Source organism: Coenobita brevimanus, chromosome 22 (assembly GCF_032717465.1).
Source record: "Coenobita brevimanus isolate Jiangsu-jjx chromosome 22, ASM3271746v2, whole genome shotgun sequence".
Classification (NCBI taxonomy): Eukaryota; Metazoa; Arthropoda; class Malacostraca; order Decapoda; family Coenobitidae; genus Coenobita; species Coenobita brevimanus.
Window position 1 is genome coordinate 38667022 of NC_136975.1, and position 25638 is coordinate 38692659.

Below are 25638 nucleotides of genomic sequence, written 5' to 3' on the forward strand. Positions count from 1 at the left end.
TTTTCCTTCCCTCACCCCTCTTTCTTTCACCGTCTTCTTTCACTTCCTCTTTTCCTTTTCTTATCCCTTACCCTTCACTTTCACCATTTTCTCCAGCTCTCTCTTATCCTTTCCCCTTTCCTCCCACCGTCCACCTTTCACCCTTTCACTCCTTCCCCTTTCCATCCCTCCGACTCCTCCATTCTTTTTTCCTCCACTCACTCTTCCACCACTCCATCTTCACCTCTTATCTCTTCCCTGCTTCCCCTCCTCGCCCCCATCTTTTCTTTTAATCTCCCCTACCCATCCCATCCCCCCTTCCCTTCCTCCTTCCATCCCTACGACCCTTTGTTCTTCATTACCTCCCGTTCCTCACCCATTCGTACATCCCTACCATTCTTCCTCTTCCTTCCTCCTTCTCATCTTCGTCCCAACTCTTTCTTTAAGCATCCCCCCTCCTCTCCCCTCCCCTTCCCCTCCATCGCTCTCTTTCACCGCCACCTCACCCCCCCTCTACCACTCTTTCGTTCGCTTCTTTCTTCCTTTCTTATGCTCAATTTCCTCGCTACTTCTTCTTTCGTTTTTTCCTCTCTTTCTGCTCTCTCCATCATCCTCTTCTTCCACTCTAGTTTTCTATTTCTCTTCTTTCAATTCTACTCATTAATTTCCTCTTTTCACATCCACTTTTTTTCAACTTTCTCTTCTCTTTCTTTTCTCCCCCCCTCTCTATCTCTCTTTACATCCCTTCATCCTCAATCCCTCGCTTCCCTCACCCCCTTCTCCAAACCTCCCGGTATCTTTCCTCCCTCCCCTCCTACTCTTCTTTTTACTTCATCACCCCCTTCCTTTCCACGATCCCATTCTTCTTTTACCCTCCCCCTCTCCCTTCTTCCTCCCCCTCCACTCCCCATTCTCTCACTTCCGCTCTCCCTTCCTCGTCCCTCCTCTTGTACCCTCTCCTCTCCCTCTCCCTTTCTCTTTCACCTAACCTCCCTCCCTCGCCCCCCACCCTTTCTTTTACTCTTCCCCGCTCCTCCCTTTCCCCCCTCTCTTTCTTCTCCCTCTCCTTCCCCCAGCACAAATTACAAGCTTGTGTACTCTGCCTGAAGTACACTCGCCGTACATCTGAGCACAAAAGGACCTCCGCTCATTACTCCAGTTCCGTGCTACCCTTTCTTTACATACACATACACATACAAGCGCACACACATACACTCATACACACGCATATACAAACACCCACTCTTATGTAAGACCTTCCAACATATTCACATACACACACACACACACACACACACACACACACACACACACACACACACACACACACACACACACACACACACACAAACTCAACTACAAACACGATAAATATACAGTACTCTAAATAGGGTATGAGAGGTTCAAAGGAGAAGTGCCACGAGCTTTGAACACTTTACTAACCAGCCATAAAGGGAAAACCTCTAACTTAACCTAATTCCACTTTCTGGGTGGATAGTAAAGAAAAATTATCCACATCGCATCCTGGCACTCCCCTGAGATCCACAAACAGGCCTACACAGACAACGTAAAGGATAAGGAGCCAATCAGAAGTATACAAACACCTACCCAGCCACAGAAACACCCCGGTCATTTATAAACTCATACATCATACAGCTATCTACTGTACATTGCCATACACCTTGCCCATTTACATTCACACACCTATACTGCAATACACATAATAGCTTTCATCCATCCGGCCTAATACCCAATCACCCCAACGCTCATCCATCCAGCCATCAGTCTTACTTTTTACTTATCAAGCTAGCTATGAAACCTTCCACCCATCCACTTATACATCCATCTGCCTACCCACCTCTCCACATGAGCTTCCATATTATAGCTACTTACCCATTCATCTACCCAAACCATCCATTTTTCCCATTATTCATCAATCCATCCACCTACTCATGAAATCATCTCAACAGCTAATCATCCATCCATCCATCCACTCATCCACTACATATCCATCCATCAGCCCATACAATCATCCAAAAAGCTAATTATCTATCCTTTAAATCATCCACTAAATCATCCATCCATCTACTCATACGATCGTCCACACAGCCAATCATTCATCCATCTATCCATCCTCTCATCCACCTAACCACAAAATCCATCCATCTACTCATACGATCGTCCACACAGCCAATCATTCATCCATCGATCCATCCTCTCATCCACCTAACCAGAAAATCATCCATCTGTCTACTCATCCACCCAGTCTGCCACGGATGCATACGGGCATAAAATTCCAGTTATCCATTTTAGATTTCAGTTTCCATCTGGTTCGCCCTCCCATCCTGATCATCTGACCTAGGGAACCAGCCAAGTAGAACACGTCTCTCTCTCTCTCTCTCTCTCTCTCTCAAGCTTTAATGTTTTACTCAACCTCACGTACTCCCTCTCTCCCAACCTTACTTCCTCGCACTCCCTTCTCTTCACTTTATTTTCTCTTCCTTATTTAACTGTCAGTGTCTTTACCTTGCCTCTTTTTTTCCTATTTCTGTCTTCTTCCTCCTCCTCCTCCTGCTCTCCCCTCTTCCCTCCATTCCCTTTTCCTCTCTCTCTCTCTCTCTCTCTCTTCCTTCCTCCTTATTTTGTCTTCTCTTCGCTTTGTCCTTTCTGCCGTCTCCCAATCACTCTTCTTTTTCTCCTCTATTTTCTTTCTTTCCTGTTCGTTCCTTTCTATTCCCTTTCCGTCAACTCTTTCTCCCTTCCCGTCCCTCCTTACTTTTCCTTTTCTCTCCCTTCCTTTTTCTTCCCAGCTCATCACTTCCCTTCCCTTCCCCTCCCTCTCCTCGCTGCCTGCCCCTCTGTCCCCCTTCCCTCCCCTCCCTGCTCCTCTGCCTCCTACCCCCCTCTTCCTTCCTGTCCCTGCCTAGCTCCTTATATAACTTACTGCCTACATACCGACCTTCTTACCTACCTCTCAACCTCCCTCCCTTCTTCCCTAACTCTTTACCTACCCGCCTAACCTACTTCGCTACCTGCTTACCTCCATAACTACTTTTCAGCCTACCTACCTCCTTACCTATATACCTGTCTGTCTACCTACCTGCCTCTTTACCTACCTACCTTCTTAGCTATCTCCCTGCCTACCTACCTACCTACCTACCCCTTACCAAACTACCCACCTTCTTACTATCAAACCAAGACCTCCCTACCTATTTACCTAAGTATTTCGCTATCTACCTACCTACCATCTCCCCTGCCTGCCTCCTCACCTTCCTGCCTATCTGTGACACTCCGTAACTCCCTGTCAACCACCTGCTTCCTTAACTACGTCACTGGTCCTCTTCTCCCTGGCCCCTTCCTGCCTTGCCTCCTAACTTCCCTTATCTACCTGCCTTCCGTCACTTGCTCTCACCTTTCCTACCGTCCCTCTCTCCTAACTACCGGCCTGTCTGTCTACCGCACGCCAATCTATCTGCCTACCCTTCACCTCCCAACCTAGCTACCTCACTCCCTCCCCACATACCTGCCTACCCCTAACCTACCTGCCTACCTTAGCCCCACCTACCTACGAACCCTACCTGTCTACCTCACTCCCTCTTCAAAGCCTGCCTCTCCCCACCAACACTTCCTGCCTAACCCCCACAACTACCTCCTGCCTCCCTCCCTCCCTTCCTTCGAATCATGTTGTGTGTGTGTAAAAACCTAGGCGAGCTTCTTGAATTAAGGCACGTCTTGTACTTGGAGTTTTGTTGCTAAGACGCTGGGGGGGAGAGAGAGAGAGAGAGAGAGAGAGAGAGAGAGAGAGAGAGAGAGAGTACATGGAAAGACAATTAAACAAGGGGTGATATGTCATATAGTAATATACGATAGGGAGGAAGGATGATATACCGTCGAGATACAGGAGGGGAACAGAAGAGGAAGAGCGAAATAAACGAGAAGGAAAGTGGGATGGAGTGACAGAACACAAAGTAATAAGAGCGAAAGAGGAAGGGGAAGAGGAAGAACACGAAAGAAGACGTATAAGGGAGGATAATGAGAAAGAAGATAAGAGGAGGAGACGGAAGAAAGGGAGAGAAAGGAAAAAAAATGGGAAAAGGGAGGAATGACAGATAAAAGAAAGGGGAACGAGGAGACGAGAAGTAAGAGGGGAAGAGAAGAGGAGGAGGGGAAAAGAAAAGGGGATGAGATGAAAAGGATGGAGGAGGGAAAGCGAAGTGGGGGAAAGAATGGAAGGTGAAGGACAAGAAGGGCAGCAAATAGATAAGGAGAAATATGATGTATACATTACGGAAGGGAGGAGAAGAGGAAGAGGAGAGAGAAGAAGTGGAAAGAAGAGGACAGAGAGGAGGAGAGGAAGATGAAGGACGAACAGCAAGATTAAAGCAGAGGAAATGGACAGAGGACGGAGAAGGGGAGGAGAAGGATGAAGATAAAAGAAGAAGGGGAGGAGAAGGATGAAGATAAAAGAAGAAGGGGAGGAGAAGGATGAAGATAAATGAAGAAGGGGAGGACAAGGATGAAGATAAATGAAGAAGGGGAGGAGAAGGATGAAGATAAAAGAAGAAGGGGAGGAGAAGGATGAAGATAAAAGAAGAATGGGAGGAGAAGGATGAAGAGGAAGCTTAAAGATGAGAAGGTGGATGAAAAAGGAAGAAGCAGGAGAGGGGGAATGAGGAGGATGGTGGATGATGAAGAGGAAGAGGAGGAGGTGGGAAAGTAAGATGAAAGAAGAAGAGGAGGAGGAAAGAAGAGGAGGAAGAGAAGAATGGCGAGGTGATGAGGAAAGAGGAAGAGGTGGGAGAGTAAGATGAAAGATAAGGAGGAGGTGGAGCTCGGTGAGTAAGATGAAAGAGGGGGAGGTGGAGATGGATGAGTAAGATTAAAGAAAAGGAAGCGGAGGAGGTGGGAGAGTAAGATGAAAGAAGAGGAAGAGGAAGATGAGGAGAAAGAGGAGGAGGAAGAGGGGGAGAAAGATGAAAGAAGAGGAAGTGTTGATGTTTACTTTCCTCCGTGTTCCTTTGTACAAACGGTAACAACCAGTCCCTAATTAAGTCCTTACAGGTGTACGGGCCCCAGGTGAAGCTACCGTGAACCACAACATTTAAGGGCAGATGACTAACTAACCAACAAGGCTTAAAATTACACCTACCAACCACACGTGATCATTACACCCCTTCGCACCGATGACTTATTTCAGCCTTGAGTACCCCCCCCCCCTCCTTCACTGCAAGATATCTTTTAGCGGAATGAGACTGTCTGAGAGTGGCCTGATTAATGTGAAAAATATGCTACCGGACTGAAGGGATTAAGGCAGATACTACAATATTTTCCAAGTCCCAACCTTCCCCTAGAACAGACCAACGCTCCTAACTGGTTACCGGCCTCAGCTATGTCTCACCATATGTTCCTATTATAATAATAATAATAATAATAATAATAATAATTTCCACACCAACCACCTCCTTCAACACTAATTCCATAAAATAATTCTCCTTGCTTCTCCACCTTCATCACCCACGTCTCATGTACCAGGATTGAGAGAGAGAGAGAGAGAGAGAGAGAGAGAGAGAGAAAGAGAGAGAGAGAAATATATGTGTGTGTGTGTGTGTGTGTGTGTGTGTGTGTGTGTGTAGGCAGGGTAACGTGAGGGTGTGGGTGTAGGTGTGTTTATGTCTAGGGGCAACCTGGCGATAGAGACACTACCTCCCTTAATGGTTCAACTCCCTCTTAATGGTTCAACCCCTTCCCTTAATGGTTCAACCCCTTCCCTTCATGGTTCACCCTTTCCCTTTAGTATTCAACCCTCCCCATAATAAGTTTTACGGGACTTCGAGGGGGTCTCTCTCCTAGGCTGAATATAAATGTAACATCTTCACATTCCCTTTCCTGCCTACCCACCTGCTCTCTCTCTCTCTCTCTCTCTCTCTCTCTCTCTCTCTCTCTCTCTCTCTCTCCATGTCAGTATTTTTGTTTGATGGGTATGACTGTTACTAAGTTTTTCCTTCCTCTTCCTCTTTTTACGTCTGCCGTTACCCGATTCCGGCTTTATGTGCTCTAGTTACCCTGCCTCGCCCTTGTCCTTGCCTGCCTTACCTTTCCCTGCCTTGCCTTGCCTTGCTTTGCCTCATCCTTACTCTTCTCTGTCTTGCTTCCCTATCCCTGTCTCACCCTTGCTCTGGCCAGCTTGTCCTACCCTGCGTCATCCTGCCTTACCCTTGTCCTACCCTGCCTCACTCTTGCTCTAGCTGTTTATCCTACCCTGCCTTACCCTTGCTTTTGTCTGCCTGTCCTACTGTCTTACCATGCTGTCTGAACTTACCCTGCCCTGCCTCACAATTGCCCTGGCTTGGCTGTCCTATTCTACTCTGCCTTACCCAGCCCTGCCTCGCCCTTGCTCTAGTCTGCCTGTCCTACTCAACCTTACTTAAGCCTCGTTGCCCTGTCCAACCTTGCCTCAACCTTGCTCAAAGTGGAGTAAAATTGCCTACCGGTAGTCAGGATTAAATAATAATAATAATAATAATAATAATAATAATGAAACGGTCATGCTTGCCGTTCCTTTATGCAGACAACGAGGGTGGAATTTCCCCGGAAGTCAGGGAGTGGACGAACACAGGTGGGCTTTGATCTTCCCCTTCATTATGAGGTCGGTCCTGAGTCCCCAACTTAACCTAATCTACCGTAACCCTAAACCATACAGATTAACTTAACACTAACTCATACCAGATTTACCTAACCCTAACAGATAAACTAACTCTGACAGACGACCCTAATCTACCGTAATAACTCACCCTAAACTAACATTCTATCTAACCTAACATAACACTATTCATAAGCGACACATCAATATAACCCTAACAGTAACCTAACCTAAATTAACCCTCACAAACAATTCTTATCTAACGTAACAACCTAACCCAACCTAGGTCTAATCTATCCTAATATAACCTCACCCTACCTAATCAACAAATCAACACACCCCTAAGAGACTAACTTAACCTAAATTATCCGTGACAGACTAGCCTAAGCAAACGCAACAACCTAATCTAATCTAAAAGACCAATCTAACTTCATATACCCTACTCTAAATTAACAACCCACACCTTCCAGGAAAAAGAGATTAAGTTCCCAAATCGACTTCATTTGCGAAACCTGATGGATAACATTCACAAACAAATAAATGAACAATTACATGACGTGCTGTAACTAAAATTTATTTATTTATATAGGATGAACAAACATCAACGGTAAATTTGTGCACTATCCCTTTCTTATCATCTTTTATGGTAGGGCAGGGAAATGGTCTAGGTGACTTTCTGGATTTACATTCTGAATAACACTATACTCGTGTGATGGCAGAAGGAATACAATGCAACATCAAAGCATCAACGTCACGAAGGGATGTATGAAGGTTAATATTAATACAACCAGTCCCAGGATGTATTTTAAGTTCAATTCGTGCTGCCATTACACAATTTTATTCAGCTCTGGAACTAATGAAACCTATATCTAACCATTCTTGTTCGAAAAGCCTCTTCTGTGTTGAATAAAATCGTCTGAAGGTAGCAAGATGTAAACAGAAATGTCACCGGATTCAGGGGACAATCGCTTCAGACAGTCATCCTTCTTGAACCCAATAAAATCGTCCGGTGCATCTAAAATAAAGTCAGATACATTATTATTATGAAAGTTACATGGAATTCATCAAGGCGATCTTGCATGAACTGAAAAACATCCTTTGAGGGAAACAACAAAGGCGTCATCGGTGCGAAGTGGTGACAACGCTAATGACTGACAGTTAAGAAGGGATGATGGGCTGTTAAATTTTCCACCCCTCCAATACGGTGGCATTTATTACAGCTTACTCTTGCTTCCTCTAATTTCCTTCAACTTGGCAAATATCTCGTACCGGAGTTGTATGTAACCTCTCCATTTTGAAACTCCTGAGCTGAATGAAATCGTCTGGTGTTAACATTTGCAATATATGAGAGACGTCACGATAGTGCATGGGTTAAGAGCCCCACGTGAAAGACCACACTGACCTAACGTGCTTCACAAAAAATCCTTGGAAACTGTTGCCCTGCCACTTTGAGATTTTATTTTTAACCATTCAGTCTGGTGGTTAAGTGGTTAGAACGACGGCCTTGTGTCAGTTCGATCCCTAAAAGGTGACTGTAGGCTTTTCGATCATATACTGCCACCAAGGGAAAGAGGTTAGTATTCAATCACTAAATGTACGGGACCACGGTAGCCTAGCCTCGGGACCCTACACCTCTATGGGGGTAACAGGGGATAGTTCTTTATCTATTTATCTGTTTATCTATTTATGTATTTGTTTATCAATTTATTTTCATTATTATTTTTTACCGTTCCTCCTGAAGCTGAGGTGGCCTTGAAAGACACCTGGTTCTGATGTGCAGTGCTCCTTATGCAAAGATATATAGCACACTTCTGCCATGATATATGACACACTTCTGCCACGATATATCAGCCACACTTAAGAAATCGTTCTCACACAATTAGCATAACTACTCTGCTGATTAAACCATGTGACAGGCTATGATACTCTACAAGGAATTATCAGGCAAAGAAATACCGTAGTCATCTTGTGTATTGCTCACCAAACTTTTTTTTTTTTTTTTGTCTAACACTTTTTATTTTTCTCGACACGTGTAACAGTGAAGTTACAAAAAAAAAAAAAAATGTTCATCCTGCTTAACCCCTTCAATCCGGTGACATGTTTCAATGATCCACTCCTGTTTCCTTATAATAAACTTTTGGGATATCTTGTGTAGTGACGAGGAAAAATTAAAGTTTTAGCTAACCTCTCCAGTTCAAAAAGTCTCCCCAAAGCTGAAAAATAATCTTAATATAGCAAAAATAAAATACATAAATAAATAAATAAATAAAAATAAAGTCGCCGAACTGAAATTCTTACACCTCACCCCATTTTTGTGTAACGTCTAACAAAGGTAATAAGAAAGGACAGAGGCTGGTAAGGATGAACGGATATTAGTCTGTATAAAGCTTCTCTACCCTCTCATACCCTGCCCTGCCCTTGCCCTACCCTACTCTCTATATGCATTCCCCTGCCCCTGCCCTACCCTCCATAACACAACCCTAGCCTTTCCCTGCCCCACAACCTATATGCACTCCCCTGACCCTGCCCTACCCTGCCCTGCATAACACTACCCTAGCCTTGCCCTGCCCTACATTCTATATATATACACAAGGCTGAGCTGCTCAAACAAACCCTGGCTTCTGGATATAAAACAATCTCTCTCTCTCTCTCTCTCTCTCTCTCTCTCTCTCTCTCTCTCTCTCTCGCATTTTTTTACTCCCGCTTCCTAACGCTTACCTTTACCCTCATCTTACCTTACCCTACCCCCCCTTTTTTTTACCTTATCTATCTCCCATGCTATTCTACTCTATTCACCCTTCTGCCTCACACTCTCCTATCCTACTCTGCCTTATCCTAATACTCTATCCTATGCCATCTACCCTACCCAACCCTATTCTACTATATTCTACCTTAGCTTACCCTACCTACTACCTTGCCCTATCCTCCCCTCCCCTTTCCAACCTGCAATGTTACCTTACCCTACTGTACACTATCTTATTCTCTCCTCCCCGACTCCCAACCCTATTATTCTTCCTTATCCTCCTCTATCCAACCCTGCTATTCCACTCCCCCCTCCCCTGCTATCCTCTGCTACTCTGCCCTACCTTTCCCAGCCCTGCTACCGTACCCTACCCTATCCTTTCCTTCACTACCTTACCTTAAAGTTGTGTTAATGCCTACCCACTCCACCCTGCTCCCTTTCCCTAGCCTTCCTTCACATTCCTCCCCAAACCCTGCTATCCTGCTCCATCCTATACTGTCTTGCAACATCCTACCATATCCTTCCCTACCTTACACTACCCTACCAATCCCACAATGCCTTTGCTATCATTCACCACGTCCTCGCACGCACTTCCTACCCTACCGTCCTCGCCACTATTACCTTCTCCAACCCTACCCCACCTGCCTATCCGCCCTTCCCTTCCCTTCCCTTCCCTCTCTTCCCTTCTCTACCCTGCCCTACCCTACATTAACCTACCCTACACCACCTCTCCCAAAATACCTTATCACACACCACCTCCCAAGCACTGCACTTCAATGCCTTACTACCCTCCCTTTCCCTACTACTGTCCCCAACCCTACCTTACCCTACCCCTCGCCAGAAAATGCCCTATCACATGCACTTCCTGCTTTACTACCCAACCCTCCCTACAACCCTACCCTACATACCCTCAAAACAACTTACCTATCACATCTCCACCCCCTCTCACTCATTTCCTGCCTAGCTACCCTGCCTTACAACACCTTACCTTATACTTTTCTGCCTACCCTACTCTCCTATCCTACCCTACCCTACTCTTCTATCCTACCCACCCTCAAAACAACAACTACCAAACCCCATTCCCTCTCACTCACCTCCTCCCCGATTACCCTACCTTACAACACCCAACCCAACCCTACCCTAACCTACCCTACTCTACCCTACCCTACCTTGCCCTACCTACCCACACCAAAACACCCCAGCTATGACACCCCACCCCCTCTCTCACTCACTTCCTGCCAGGCTACGTTGTGGATAATCTCACCCACAATCCTGCCCGTAACACCGCTCCTATCCTCTTTAAGCTCCCCCCACGCCCCCCTCCTATAACCCCCACCCCCTCCATGCCTCTCTCACTCCCTCTCCCACTCCCACCCTCTTTCTTCTTTTAGTCCCACTCTCCTCTCTTCCGCCTCCTCCCACTCGCCCCCTTTTCTGTCTGTTTCTGTTTCGACTCTCTCTCTCTCTCTCTGCATATCCCTTCACGTCCTCTCCTTCCTTTAGTCTGACCATTAATCTTCATCTCTTCTTTATCCTCTCTCTCTCTCTCTCTCTCTCTCTCTCAACAACTATTACCAAGGCACCCTCGTCACCTCTCCCAACCTTCGCCATACCCCAGACACCCCCCTTTTTCACACATACACACATACCGGTACTTACTTCGCCCCCCTCCTCTCTCTCTCTCTCTCTCTCTCTCTCTCTCTCTCTCACTCCATGCCCCCCTCTCTGCCTGTTTCACTTCATCCCCCCCCCTCTCTCTCTCTCTTTCTCTCCTCTCTCTCTCTCTCTCTCCCTCCACACCTCCTCCTCCTCTCTCTCTCTCTCACTTCATCCCCCCTCTCTCTCTCACTTCAGCCACCCCCCCCTCTCTCTCACTTTATCCCCCCTCTCTCATTTCAGCCCCCCCCTCTCTCTTTCTCACTTCATCCCCCCCCTCACACACACACACACAGCAGCAGCAGCATGTCCCTCTTTGTCTCACTTTCCTCCAATCCTTACTCCATTCTCACTTCCCTTTCTCCCCTTCCTTCTCTTCCTCTCCCCTTCTCCCTCTCCTTCCATTGCTCCTTTCCCTTCTTCTCCCACCCCTTCCCTACTTCCCCTCCCCTCTCTTTCCTTCTCCACCCTATTCTCCTCATCACTTAACTTTGTTTCCTCTATTCCGTTCCCTTCCCAACATGTAACAGTTCCCCTACTCCCCCTCTCCCATCCTTTACCTACACCCTCCCCTTACTCTAACCCCCACCTGCCTCTTCCCTTCCCCTGCCTCCCCGTCCCTTCTCTTTCGCCTTCGTCAAACCGTCCCATCCCTTCCCTTCGCCTCTACACTCCATTCCCAAACCGCCCCCATCTTTCCTCTCATATTCCTCCTTTTTCATAATCTCACCTTCTCCCTAAACCTCTCCCCCTTCCTTCTCCCTCATTCCTCCCGCTATTTATCTCTCTCATTATCTATTTATCTCCAGTATCTCATCACCTTTCATTCTTCTCCACTCCTTCCCCTTTACTCCCATTTCTCCCCTTCTAACAGCCGTCCCTTTCCTTTCCCTCCCCTTCCCACTCCCACTCCAAAACCCAGTTCCCTTTTCCTTCCTCTGTTTCACTGCCCTCCCTCCCCACTGCATTTTCCTCCCCCTTCATCCCCCCTCCTCCCCTGTGACGTTCCTCTCACCATTCACCACTCCCCCCACCCTAACCCATCCACCTCCAACACTTCATACCGCCGCCCGTCATTCTTCTTATCAACTTCACCGCTTTTCTCCTCCTCCTTCTCAACCTCCTTTTCCTCCTTCCTTCTCCCCTCCTCATCTTCCTTTTCCTTCTTGCTTCCTCCCTCTCCCCACCCTCCTTTTCTTTCTTCCCTGTCCTCCTCCCTAACTCTCTTCTCCCCCTCCTCATCCTCCATTTTCCTTCTTCTCCTTCTTACTTTCCTTTCCTTCTCCTTGAACTCTTCCCTCTATTTCCTTTGTACTCCCCTCCCCCATACTCTCCCTTTTCCTTCTCACTAAATATCCTTTCCTTTACCGTTCCTCCAATACCCCTCCCCTTCCCCTTCCATCAATACCCCCTCCTTTTCCCCCTCCCTCCCCCCCGTCTCTGAATCTCCCACCTTTTCCTCGCCCTCACTTCCCCTCCTCTTCTCCCTCCCTCAGTATCCCTCTCCTTACTCCCCCACAATATCCCTTCATCTCCCTCTCCCTCAATATCCCTCCCCTCCTCCACACATCCCTACCAAAATCACCAGAAATAGTCATGCTTTTGTTGTGTGTGTGTGTGTGTGTGTGTGTGTGTGTGTGTGTGTGTGTGTGTGTGTTATGAAGGGGGACTGCATAATCAGCATGTTTTGAACTGGTTAACAATTTAACTTCCCGCTCCACCTCCCTCCTCACACACACACGCACACACACACACACGGGGGGGAGGGGGTGGCGCGGCAGTGCAATATAGTGTAGTGTGGTGGTGTGGTGCAGCATAGTGTAGCGTCGTCCATGTGGTGTGGTGAGGTGTGGTGGGATGAGGTGCAGTGTAGTGTAGTGAAGTAGTGTAGTATAACGTCATGTACCGAAGTGCACTGAATTATAATGGAGCACAGTGTAGTGTAGTGTAGTGTAGTGTAGGGTAATGTGATATTTCTAACCTCTTCACACTGATGTTTCAAATAAAATATATATCCGTCACGAGATCACGAAAATCGAACCACCCACCTGACATAAATAACGACATATACGCCAATGACACATGGCTAAATGGCGAGTCGAAATACACCGCTAGAGGAATAATTTGCACGAGCAATTATGTGTACGAGGAATACTGAGCAACTGTAATTATATGCAAAACGGAATAATTTGAGAGGGTAATAATTTGCAAGAGGGAATAATTTGCAAGAGGGAATAATTTGCGAGAGGGAATAATTTGCGAGAGAATAATATGTGAGGGTAATAATTTGCAAGAGGGAATAATTTGCGAGAGGGAATAATTTGCAAGAGGGAATAATTTGCGAGAGGGAATAATTTGCATGAGGGAATAATTTGCGAGAGGGAATAATTTGTGAGGGTAATAATTTGCAAGAGGGAATAATTTGCAAGAGGGAATAATTTGCGAGAGGGAATAATTTGCGAGAGGGAATAATCTGCAAGAGGGAATAATTTGCAGGACTTGTCATTTTCAGAACTCATTGTTTGAACTGCTACACACCCACACACAGCCTACTCAAATCTGCATCCCCTCATCCACGCCCACACCCCGAACACTAAAACTGCACACACACACACACACACACACACACTATTTCCTACTGTCTCTCTCTTTCCCTGTATTTCTGCTAGCAACACACACACACACAGATTTTTATATTCCCTACACCCATCCACCTAAATACACACACACACACACACACACACACACACACACGGTGGCTCAATCGGTAGAGAGGTGGCCTGCAGTCCTAACGGACCCAAGTTCGAATCCCGGCTGGGGCAGGGAACAGTTTAAGGATTTGAATTTCATTAAATCAGGCTTTACTGATCTACCAGAAGACCTGCCGACATGTCGTAAAAATACCCCCGCTAATACCAATACACCAGTCCTGTATGAGACAGCCCTAGCATGTATTCAATATGGACGGTGGGTGTTAGCGCCGAAGTGGTGACATGTAGAGGTGTATTGTATGTAGGAGGACTGCTGGGCCTTGATAGCAGGCTGTGAAGCCTATGCCCAGAGTCGGACACATAAAAAAAAAAAAAAAAAAAAAAAAAACACACACACACACACACACACACACAATTTCCTACTCTCTCACATATCCACCCACATCTGCACCCATCTACAGCCCATCCCTCACACCTACATATCCTCCCCACACATCCACCTCATAATCCCTCCATCCATTCCCACATCCACACCCACACCTACACCCACATCGGCCACACACCCACCAGCCTCAACTCTGACCTTCAATATCTCGCTAACTTCTTCTAATCTCAGCTGATGGGTGATGGGAGCCCCTTTCCTTCCTCTTCCCACCCCCTCTCCCTCCCTCTTTCCTCTTGCTGCCTCTTTCCCTTCCCTCTCCGCCCTTCCTCCCTCCCCTGGCCTTCCTCCACTCCTCTATCTTTCCTCCATCCTTCCGTCTCACGCAGAATAGAACTACGCTCTTCCCTTCTTATAATCTTCCTTTCTTACCTCTTTCCTTTTCCCCTTCGCTCATTTTCACTGATTCCTCTCTCTCTCTCCCTCTTTCTCTCTCGGGATAGCCATAGTTCCCTCATCTGCACCTCCCCTTTCGTCTCTCCATCCTCCCTCCGCCTCTCCTCCTCTACCCCCTACTTCTGTTCTACCTCCTCCCCCCCACAGTTCCTCATTCCTCTCCCTCCCTCTCCTCCCATCATATTCTAATTTCCACCTTCCCTCTCCCTCCGTCTCCCCCTCCTTTGTCTCCTCTATCACCTTCCTCCCCTCCCTCCGTCTCCCCCTCCTTTGTCTCCTCTATCACCTTCCTCCCCTCCCTCCGTGTCTCCCCTCTTCCTCTCCCTCTCCCCACCTCCTCTATCCCATCTGGTCCTCGTCCTTCATATTGTTATTTTCGCCCCTACTCTTTAGCTCCTCTTTCCTCCCCCCTTCCCTCCCTCCTCTTCTCCTCTCCTCTCTCACTCCTGCCTTTTCCCTCTCTTCCTCGCCTTCCATCTCCATCTGAATTTTCAACTAATCCATTCCTCCCCCCTTCCCCACCCTCTCTCTTATTTCTCACTTCGAACTTCCCTCTCCCCTCCCAACTCTCCCCTACATTCTCTCTCTCTCTCTCTCTCTCAATCACTTCGAACTTCCCTCTCCCATCTCCCCTACTTTCTCTTCTTCCCTTTCCCACAGGAAGCCTTTCTGCTTTTCTATCGTTATCTTTAGCTGTTAGATTAGTTTTTTTTAGTTATAACTTTCCTATTCAAAACAGCCACGTCAGGACCAACTGTTATGTTGCTGTTTGCTTTCCTTTGTACTCCCAGTGTAGCTACCTCCTACCTCCTGTTCTCTCATTCTGCGTCTTCCCTCCCTCCCTCCCTTCCACCTTCCCACTCACATTTTCTGTCCTCCCTACCTTCTTTCTTCTTCATGTTTTTCCTGCCTTCCCTTCCCATTCCGTCCTCTAACCTACCTTCCCACCACCCAACTTTTCTACCCCAGCTTCGTTTCCTCCTCCTCCTTTCACCTTTCTTCCTCTCTCTCTCTCTCTCCCTTCCCCCACTTCGTCCGTTTCCCCTCCCTCCTGCAACTGTCCTTCCCTCCTCTCCCCCCTCTCTCCTCAACGTCCCTCCATCCTTCCTTCCCCCCCCCTCTTTCTCCACTCTCCCTCCTCCCTCTCCTTGTTTCCTTTCTGCCATCCTCCCTTTCCCCTATCCCTCTTCGCTCACTCTCTTCTTTCTCCCATCTTCCTACCCACTCCCTTTTCTCCCATGTTCCTCCCTTCCTTCCCTCTCCCTGATGTCCCTAACCTCTCCCTCCCTCCCTATCTCCATTATCCCACGTAAATCACAACCTTCGCTACCCCTCCACCTCTTCTTCTTTCCTTGCTTCCACGGTCTCCTCTCCATCTACCCTTCCCCATCACAAGCTTTCCTTAGAGAATAGAAGGATACTGAATGATGATGATGATGATGATGATGATGATGATGATGATGACGATCATGATAACGATGATTGAAGATGACGACAACGACGAAGACAACGGCGAAGATGATGATGATGATGATGACGACTATGATGATGATGACGACTATGATGATGATGATGACGACTGTGAAGATGATGATAATGATGACGACGATGAAGATGATGATGATGATGACGACGAATCCAGGCACGAGGTCGTGGGCGGAACAACACTGGGGTATGGAGGGGGTGAGGTGGATGAAACTGGACGCAGTTGAGAGAATGATCTACCACTACACGTACTTCAAGTGTACAACAAACCTCGGGTGAAGTTGGAAGCAGCTGAGAGAATTACTACCAAACTTACTTCACGTGTACGAAACAAACTTTAGGATGGAAGAATTAGGTACTGTTTTATTTCCTGAAGTGGGCGGCGTATACGGAGGAAAATTACTTGCGTTAAAATACTTCTCAATGAGTTTTAATCTGACTACCCCAACACGATGCTTAACAGAAGGAGACACAAGGTAAACAGAGAGATACCGATACCTCCAGTTACATTTCTTAGACAAATTACACACTTGACACTATGCTCTGGCTTTATTTAGCACAATGCATTCGGAGGTTGATACAGTGTTGAAATAGCGAAGGGATGAAGGTGGTGGCGACCATCATCCACTCACTTCATGTAGTGCTGCCTACTTCTTCCTTATTCTTTTTCTTTTTTTCTTTTTTTTCTGTGCCTGCCCTCCTCTCTTCCTATTTCTCCCATCTTCTATCACTTCTTATTGCTTTTCTTTCCTTTACAGGTGGTTTTACATTGACTGACAAGCCATGTGGTTTCCTGTAAGCCAAGAAACCATTTACAACGCTGGGTGGTAACCATATAACCAAACCATACGTGCTCCCTACGTGTCAGCAAGTGGGTTGGTGGAGGGTTAGTGCCCCTCCCCGTAAAACAAATAACTCAAAGTCAATGGCCACCCCTTACGGGATTATGGCGTCTGGCAATAGACAGACAGATAGAAGAAGTAAACAAAGGTGAAAATGGCAGGCTCTTCACCTCTACCCCAGCCTCCATAACTGGGAACAAGGGGTAATGGATGTAAAGTACGAATCTATAAGGCAAACCTGGTCCCACACGATGACCCTTCACATTTTAACTTACCTCTCTCCAAGTGATTTTATTTGGCTAAGGATATCGGTACAATTTTTCAAACAAACTGGGAAATAACCTTCATTAACCCCTTCATTACCAGTACGCTCTCCTAATTTATTTTAGCTTTACTTTCGTTTATTTTTTAATGCAAAGAAGAAAGAACCAAAGACTAAGATCCAGCATTGCTATTATTTCTAAGTAAAAAAAAAAAAAAAAAAAAAAAAAGACAATCAAGACAGAACTGAACAAAACAATCTGGCGACGGTACAAGTAAACAAGACAATCGTAGTGAAAGATTTAGCCCACTCACTGCACGGCGATTCCTCAATAAAAATCGTCTGGAATGATGGCGGAAATACCAAAGTTCAACCATCGCAGTGAAGGGATTATAGAGCTTTAAATCCTCTCGCAGTGAAGGGATTATAGAACTTTAAATCCTCTCGCAATGAAGGGATTATAGAGTTTTTAATCCTCTCACAGTGAAGGGATTATAGAGCTTGTAATCCTCTCACAATGAAGGGATTATAGAGCTTTTAATCCTCTCGCAGTGAAGGGATTATAGAGCTTTTAATCCTCTCGCCAGGCAGGAAATTCCCTCAGCCGAATAAAATCGTCCGGGATTAAGGAAAATAATGTGATGCCGGAAGTTCAGCCATCTCAGTGAAAGGCTTAAGGCGCGATTACCCCCCCCCCTCTCTCTCTCTCACACACACACACACCTTATCTTCATCTATCTCTCCCTCCTATTTCCCTCCTCCCCAACCTCTCCCTCCTAATTTCCTTGCTCCTCCTCCTCCTCCATATCTCACGTTCTCTCTCCTCCCTCCCTCCCTCTTATCCTGTCCTCTCCCTCCCTCCAATTTTCTCGGCTCCTCCTTCCACGTAATTCTCAATCTCTTCGCTTGTTCTTTACGCTCTCTCTCTCTCTCTCTCTCTCTCTCTCTCCTTAAATCTTCGAGCAGAGAACAACCCTTTCTATTAATATCAAATCCAGAACACATAAGGACTGTAAGAACTGTGTGTGTGTGTGTGTGTGTGTGTGTGTGTGTGTGTGTGTGTGTGTGTGTGTGTGTGTGTGTGTGTGTGTGTGTGTGTGTGTGTGTGTGTGTGTGTGTGTGTGTGTGTGTGTGTGTGAAGGAACTTATTTAACTCCTTGTACTGTCATCAAAGTCCCGGATTTTACCTCTTACCTTTCTCTCAAATTCAATACCTTATCTGACCAGCTTTTTGCCTTCCTATCTACATTTCTGTCTGTCTGTCCTGTTGCATGTCTATCTGTGTCTGTCTGTCTATCTATGTGTCTATTTGTGTCTGTCTGTCTGCTATTGTCTACCCATCCATCTATCTATCTATCTATCTGTCGATCTACTTTGCCTTCTATTATTTCTCGTCATAACAGACCATCTGTCATAAAGACTTTGTAGTTAATTGTAGAGAAGTATATTTTAGACTTGTGGTCGAGCGGCTTTTATATCTTGTAGTAGTTTCCCCACCAGATGTCATGTAGTGACGGGAGAGGTAAAGAATAGTATGGGACTATTTTTATTGTCTTGGAAATATTAAACAGGTATAATAGTATAAGTCCTGGGTAGCTACCTCCCTGTCTCGCTATCTCTCTCTCTCTCTCTGTTCTAAGGCTAATCTCCGTCTCGACCTCTCTCTAGGGTCGCTTGTCTCCTTCTGTCTAGCCTGTTCGGTGGCTAATCTCCGTCTCGACCTCTCTCTAGGGTCGCTTGTCTCCTTCTGTCTAGCCTGTTCGGTGGCTAATCTAGGTCTGAGCTCTCTTTCCTAAATTCTGGTATAGCAGGGGTGTGTCACATGTGTTCCTCGTGGGTGTTTGTTCACGAGAGGACTGCTGACAGCTAACTGCATCATCTCCTTACTGGCCGCTGTCGTCAGCTTTCCTCAGTGTAAGCATGTTTAGCATTGCTCGATTCTCGCAGACACAACACCTTCTCATCATTTGACTTCCTGCTTCTATCTGTCTCTCTATCTATCTATTTATCTATCTATCTAGTATGATTTGCAATTATAATATGGAGACCTACCACATTGCTCTGCCGCGCAAAAATGGCGTACCATCGACATTTAATAGTTATAATATATTAATACATACTACATACACATTATAATGAACTTATAAGCTAATTAAGTGAAATACATTATATTGTAAAGTAACATAATTGTATGAATATTGTATACATATATTATTCATAGTAAATAGTGATTATTCAGTAATATTACGCATATAATTGTGCAATGGTAATACTGCAAGGTTATACATTACATATTTGAGTTATCACTTTAGTAATGTCTAATATTTCACCTAACTTGTATGATGATACTGGTAATACAGAATTGTGCTATAATTGTATGACTTATAATATTGTACTAACATTGTGGTACTACATAATTGTAACATTTTATGAATTGTTACCAAATATTGTGTTAATGCATAATTGTGTTGGCCTTATAATTGTAGTTACATAAAAGTTACATCTTGTTAATGCAACTGTTTTGTCGTTACATAATTGTTACATATCGTTTGTAGGTACATAATTGTTGTTAAAGTTACATAAAAGTTACATCTTGTTAATGCAACTGTTACATAATTGGCAAAGTGTAACATAATGCAATCGTTTGTCGTTACATAATTGTTACATATCGTTTGTAGGTACATAATTGTAGTTAAGGTTACATAAAAGTTACATCTTGTTAATGCAACTGTTACATAATTGGCAAAGTGTAACATAATGCAATCGTTTGTCGTTACATAATTGTTACATATCGTTTGTAGGTACATAATTGTTGTTAAAGTTACATAAAAGTTACATCTTGTTAATGCAACTGTTACATAATTGGCAAAGTGTAACATAATGCAATCGTTTGTCGTTACATAATTGTTACATATCGTTTGTAGGTACATAATTGTAGTTAAAGTTACATAAAAGTTACATCTTGTTAATGCAACTGTTACATAATTGGCAAAGTGTAACATAATGCAATCGTTTGTCGTTACATAATTGTTACATATCGTTTGTAGGTACATAATTGTAGTTAGTGTAACATAATGCAATCGTTTGTCGTTACATAATTATAGTATGGAGTTACATAATTGTAATAACTGCAGTCCTAACATATGCTGCGGTCGATGATAGTGATGATGTGTCGTGCCACTTGTATGTGGAGACAACAATTTGCTTTTTTGTTTGTAGATTATGTGGTATTTTGACTTATGTAGTAACATTTACACTTATTTTCATTTGTTTGTTATGTGATCTTACTCTATTTCTCTTTTTTCTGTTTTACTTTTCTTTCTTTCTTTCTTTTTTTTTTTTTTTTGTATGTATTGATTTTCCATAGTTTGTTTCTCTTTGCTTGTGTACGCTTGTTTCCATGTTGTTCATGGTTACATAATTACTGGCTAATTTTCTTGGGATACTTTTTTAAAATTTAGTTTATATTGCACAGATACTATAAAATGATATTATATAGTCCCATATTTTGTTATTTTATATAAAAAATATATACATATACACTATATACAGTATTAACTATACACACTGATTCGTTGTTCACCTGTACCTATCGTGAGTAATATGTGTGTCAGCACTGTGTGGAAATCATTGTCTTCACGATTGTGTTGAAGATGTTCACTCTTGCTAACGGCATTTGTGTTGGCCATTTTTTTTTTTTTTTCTAGTTTACCTTGTAACTTAATTTATCTGTTTCCACTAGGTAGCTTTAATTAATAAATGTTTAATACAGTTCTTTTAATTGCTCACTGAGTAACTGTGATGGTATATTTTCTATATCACTTTGTAGATATAATATGTATAGTTGTATGTAAGAAACACGTATTTTATGTAGGTATAAATGGTAACACTCGTTGGTAGTAAATAAATGTTATAATAGATGAATGAATGAATGAATACAGTGTAGAATATTTATTGTTGGTGCAAGTATTTAATGCTTGAATTATGAAGATAACTGAAGTAGGTATGTGTATTTAAGTTATAACTATACAACACGTTTTATATGTTTGTGCAGAAGCTTATTGTCTATCACTGTGTATTGTATAAATGAAGTAACTATGTAACTCACTAATTTTTACCGTGGTGAGAATGGTGTGAGTGGTGTTGCACGTGGTGATAGCGTTGTCCTTCACGGGTTGATTAACGTGTTGTCGTCTCAGCACATGGTGACGTCGGCTTCCCACACTGGTAGCTGTGGTGAGTGAATGAGTAGCGATGAGTAACTTGAGTGAAGACGGGTGAGTAAGATGAGTTGTAAATATGGACTTGGTGTTTGCTTCGTGCATTGACCTCTGGGTCAGCAGGCGGGAGGGAGTGGTGGTTATGAGTTGTGAGTCGTCTCTCACTCTTCGTTTGTTTGTTTGTTTGTTTGTTTTCTTTCTTTCTTGATGTATTCTTGGTCCTTTCTCTAGTGATTTACTCGTTGTGGGATGAAGACTGCCGCTACTTGTAGGTGCGTGTAGAAGATTATACAGACGACGTAGAGTTGTTAATTGTAGTTGATTGTAGATGGCTGTAGTTCGCTTATTCGTCGTAGACTTGTAGACTATTTGCACTGTAGGCTGTATTTTGTAGGATTCAATGTAGAACTGAAGCTAATCTTGTAGTATCGGTTGCTTTTGTAGAAATTTGCTTTTAATTCGGAGACGATGTCCGCAGATTTGCTGGTTTGTCGTTAAGCTACTTGCAAGGCGTCGAGTGATCTCTTGACCTCTGCATCAGCGTAATGATCTGGGAGACGGAGGGGGATGGAGAGAAGCGTCAGGAGCCGGTTATGTTGTTGGTTGAGAGAGATATTCTTGTTTTCAATCTTGATATTTTGTAGGAATTTAATGTTGATTCGTAGACGAGGTTCGTATACGTTCGCTGCTACCAAATGTCATAAAGACTTTGTAGTTAATTGTAGAGAAGTATATTTTAGACTTGTGGTCGAGCGGCTTTTATATCTTGTAGTAGTTTCCCCACCAGATGTCATGTAGTGACGGGAGAGGTAAAGAATAGTATGGGACTATTTTTATTGTCTTGGAAATATTAAACAGGTATAATAGTATAAGTCCTGGGTAGCTACCTCCCTGTCTCGCTATCTCTCTCTCTCTCTCTGTTCTAAGGCTAATCTCCGTCTCGACCTCTCTCTAGGGTCGCTTGTCTCCTTCTGTCTAGCCTGTTCGGTGGCTAATCTCCGTCTCGACCTCTCTCTAGGGTCGCTTGTCTCCTTCTGTCTAGCCTGTTCGGTGGCTAATCTAGGTCTGAGCTCTCTTTCCTAAATTCTGGTATAGCAGGGGTGTGTCACATGTGTTCCTCGTGGGTGTTTGTTCACGAGAGGACTGCTGACAGCTAACTGCATCATCTCCTTACTGGCCGCTGTCGTCAGCTTTCCTCAGTGTAAGCATGTTTAGCATTGCTCGATTCTCGCAGACACAACACCTTCTCATCATTTGACTTCCTGCTTCTATCTGTCTCTCTATCTATCTATTTATCTATCTATCTAGTATGATTTGCAATTATAATATGGAGACCTACCACACATCTTCCATTTTTTCTCTTTCTATCTATTCACCTCCTTCTTTTCTCCTGTCTATCTATCCATCTATCTATCGTCCCAGACTCCCAATCCCAGAACCAAAAATCAACCAAGTCTCTATAGGTCGTCTTTCTAAGAGGCTTTGGAGAAGTTGTAACACCTCTATCTTACCGATTTAACCTGAGAGAGAGAGAGAGTGCCACCTAGAATACAACGGTCTATCTCAACCCACCACCACTCCATGTCACCCTCCCTCAGGTATTGCTCCGCCTCGTTCTCAGTCATCCTCTCCTCCTCCTCTCACCAATTTGTCTTCCATATGATACCTGTCTTCTGTTTGTACCTCTAATTACTCCTTCCATATATCCCCTTTCCCACTCCTCTCTTCCCCATCCCCATCCGCATCCCTCTCTCCCCCATTCTCCTCTCCCCTCCCTCCCTCGCCGCTTCATCCCTCTCTTCTCCCTTCCCCTCTCCATGATCACCTCTTCATCCGTTCCCCTCCCCTTCACTTCTTTCTCCACACTCCCCTCCCCCTCTCCTCCCTTCCCTTCCCCCTCACTCCTATTCTCTCCCTTCCACTCTCCCTCATTTCCCTTTCCTCCTTTTCGCCTTTCCTTTCTTCTTCCATTCAATCCACCTCATCTCCCTCTCCTCTTTTCCCCTCCCATCATCCCTTCCTACTTACCTCCCCGTACTTAATACCCCCCCTCTCTCTCTCTCTCTCTCTCTCTCTCTCTCTCTCTCTCTCTCTCTCCCCTAAGTCTCCTGCTTTTTTATCCTTGTCCTTAACTGGCAGAATAGTTTTATCACTTACAACCTTCCCTATACCAAACAGCCACGAAAGGACTAACAGGTCTGTTGCTGTTTGATTTCCATTGTAATCCTTTCTTTATTCATTTTTCATCCTTCTCCTCCCCCCTCTGCGTCATTCCACTCTCCTCTATTTCCATCCTTTCCTTTCGCTTTCACCCCTCCCCCCCTCCTTCCCTTTTCGTCTCTCCTCTCCTCCCATTTCTTCCTCTACTCCTCAATCCTATTCCTTCACTCCTCCCTCCCTCTCTACCTCATTCCCCCATTCCCCACCCTCGCATCTTCTCTTCATTCTCCTCCTAACCCTCATCCTCCTTCCCTCCCCTCCCCTTACCTTCACCCTCTCTTTTCATCCTTCTCCTTACCCCAACCTTCTCCCTTCCCATCTCCCTCACTCCCCCCCCCTCTTTTTTCCCCTCCCCATTCCATCTCCTTCTCCCTTCCCCTCACTTCCTCTCCCTACCCCATTCCTTCACATCCTCCTCCCTACCTCTTCTCTCCTCCTCTTTTCCTCTCTTGCTTTATCGCTTTCTCTCTTTTTCTTACGTCGTAAACTTTCTTCCAACTTCCCTCCCATATATCTTTCCCACTATTAGAGAGAGAGAGAGAGAGGTGTGTGTGTGTGTGTGTGTGTGTGTGTGTGTGTGTGTGTGTGTGTGTGTGTGTGTGTGTGTGTGTGTGTGTGTGTGTGTGTGTGTGTGTGTGTGTGTGTGTGTGTGTGTGTGTGTGTGTGTGTGTGTGTGTGTGTGTGTGTGTGTGTGTGTGTGTGTGTGTGTGTGTGTGTGTGTGTGTGTGTGTGTGTGTGTGTGTGTGTGAAGAACCCCTAAAAAAAAAAATAGTTCTTCAATGATCATCATCCATCACAGCGTCCACTGAAACTTTATTTTCTGTCTGTCTGTCTGTCTGTCTGTCTGTCTGTCTGTCTGTCTCTCCATTCGTCTTCCTTCCCTCCCAACTTTTTTCTCCCCCATCCCTCACTCCACTTCATTTCCACATTTCACCTCCTCCCCTCTCTCTATCCATTTCACATTCCTCCACCCCTCCCATCTCCCACCCCCCGTTTCAACCCCCCTTCTAGATCTCCACACTTCTTACTTTCACTATCCCCTCCTCTTCCCTCTCTACCCCTCCTCTTCCTCTATTTCATTCTCTAACTCTCCCCCCCCCTTCCTCCTCCTACTCTACTTTCCTCCAACTTTCCTAATCTTACCACATTCTCTTCCAAACTCCCCTATCTTACCACACTTCCCTCCCCCACTCCCTACTTTTTCCCCTTCCTCCCCTCCCTCACCCTCATCCCTGGTTTCATCTCCCCCTTTCTCTCCCCCAATCCACCTCCTTCCTCCATTACTCTTTCGCTCCAATGTCTCTCTCTACCCTGACCCCACTATATCTCCCTTCCCCCCTCTTTCCTCCCTTACTCTAACCCAACTCTCATCCTCTCCCTTATCATTCTCTCCCCCTACCCAATACCTTTATCTTCTTCCCCTTTCCTCCCCTTCTTCACTCTCCTTATCACATACTCCTCTTCCTCCCTTCTTCACTCCTCTTCTCAATCTCCCCCTACTCCCCTCAACTCGACCCTCATCTCCCCATTCTCCTTTCCTCCCTTTCTTCACCCCCTTTATCACACTCTCCCTCTCCTCCCACTTTATCTCCCTCGTCCTCCTCTCCCCCCCCAATAATCCCTTTTACTGGTCGTTCCCCCGCACCAATTCTCACCAGGGGGCAGGAGGGTGGGGATACTGATTCTCTCTCTCTCTCTCTCTCTCTCTCTCTCTCCCTCTCTCTCTCTCTTAGCGTCCTTCATTCCACGTCCGCCTACCTCCCCTCCACCTTCTCTATCTGCCTGCATCCCACCCTGTCTTTGCTGCCTTCCTTCCCTCCCTGCCATCATTCCACCCTCTCTGCCTGCCTGTCTCTGTAACTCTTTCCACTCTTTCCTTTGCCTTTCCCTCTTTGCCTATATACCTTTCTGCTCCTGTCTGCCTACTTCCTCCCTTCCTCTCTACCTCCCTCCCTGCTGCCTCTCTTCCTACTTCCCTTTCTGCTGCTTCTCTTCCTACCTCCCTTCCTGCCTGCTTCCTTGTTTGCCTGCCTTCCTATCTC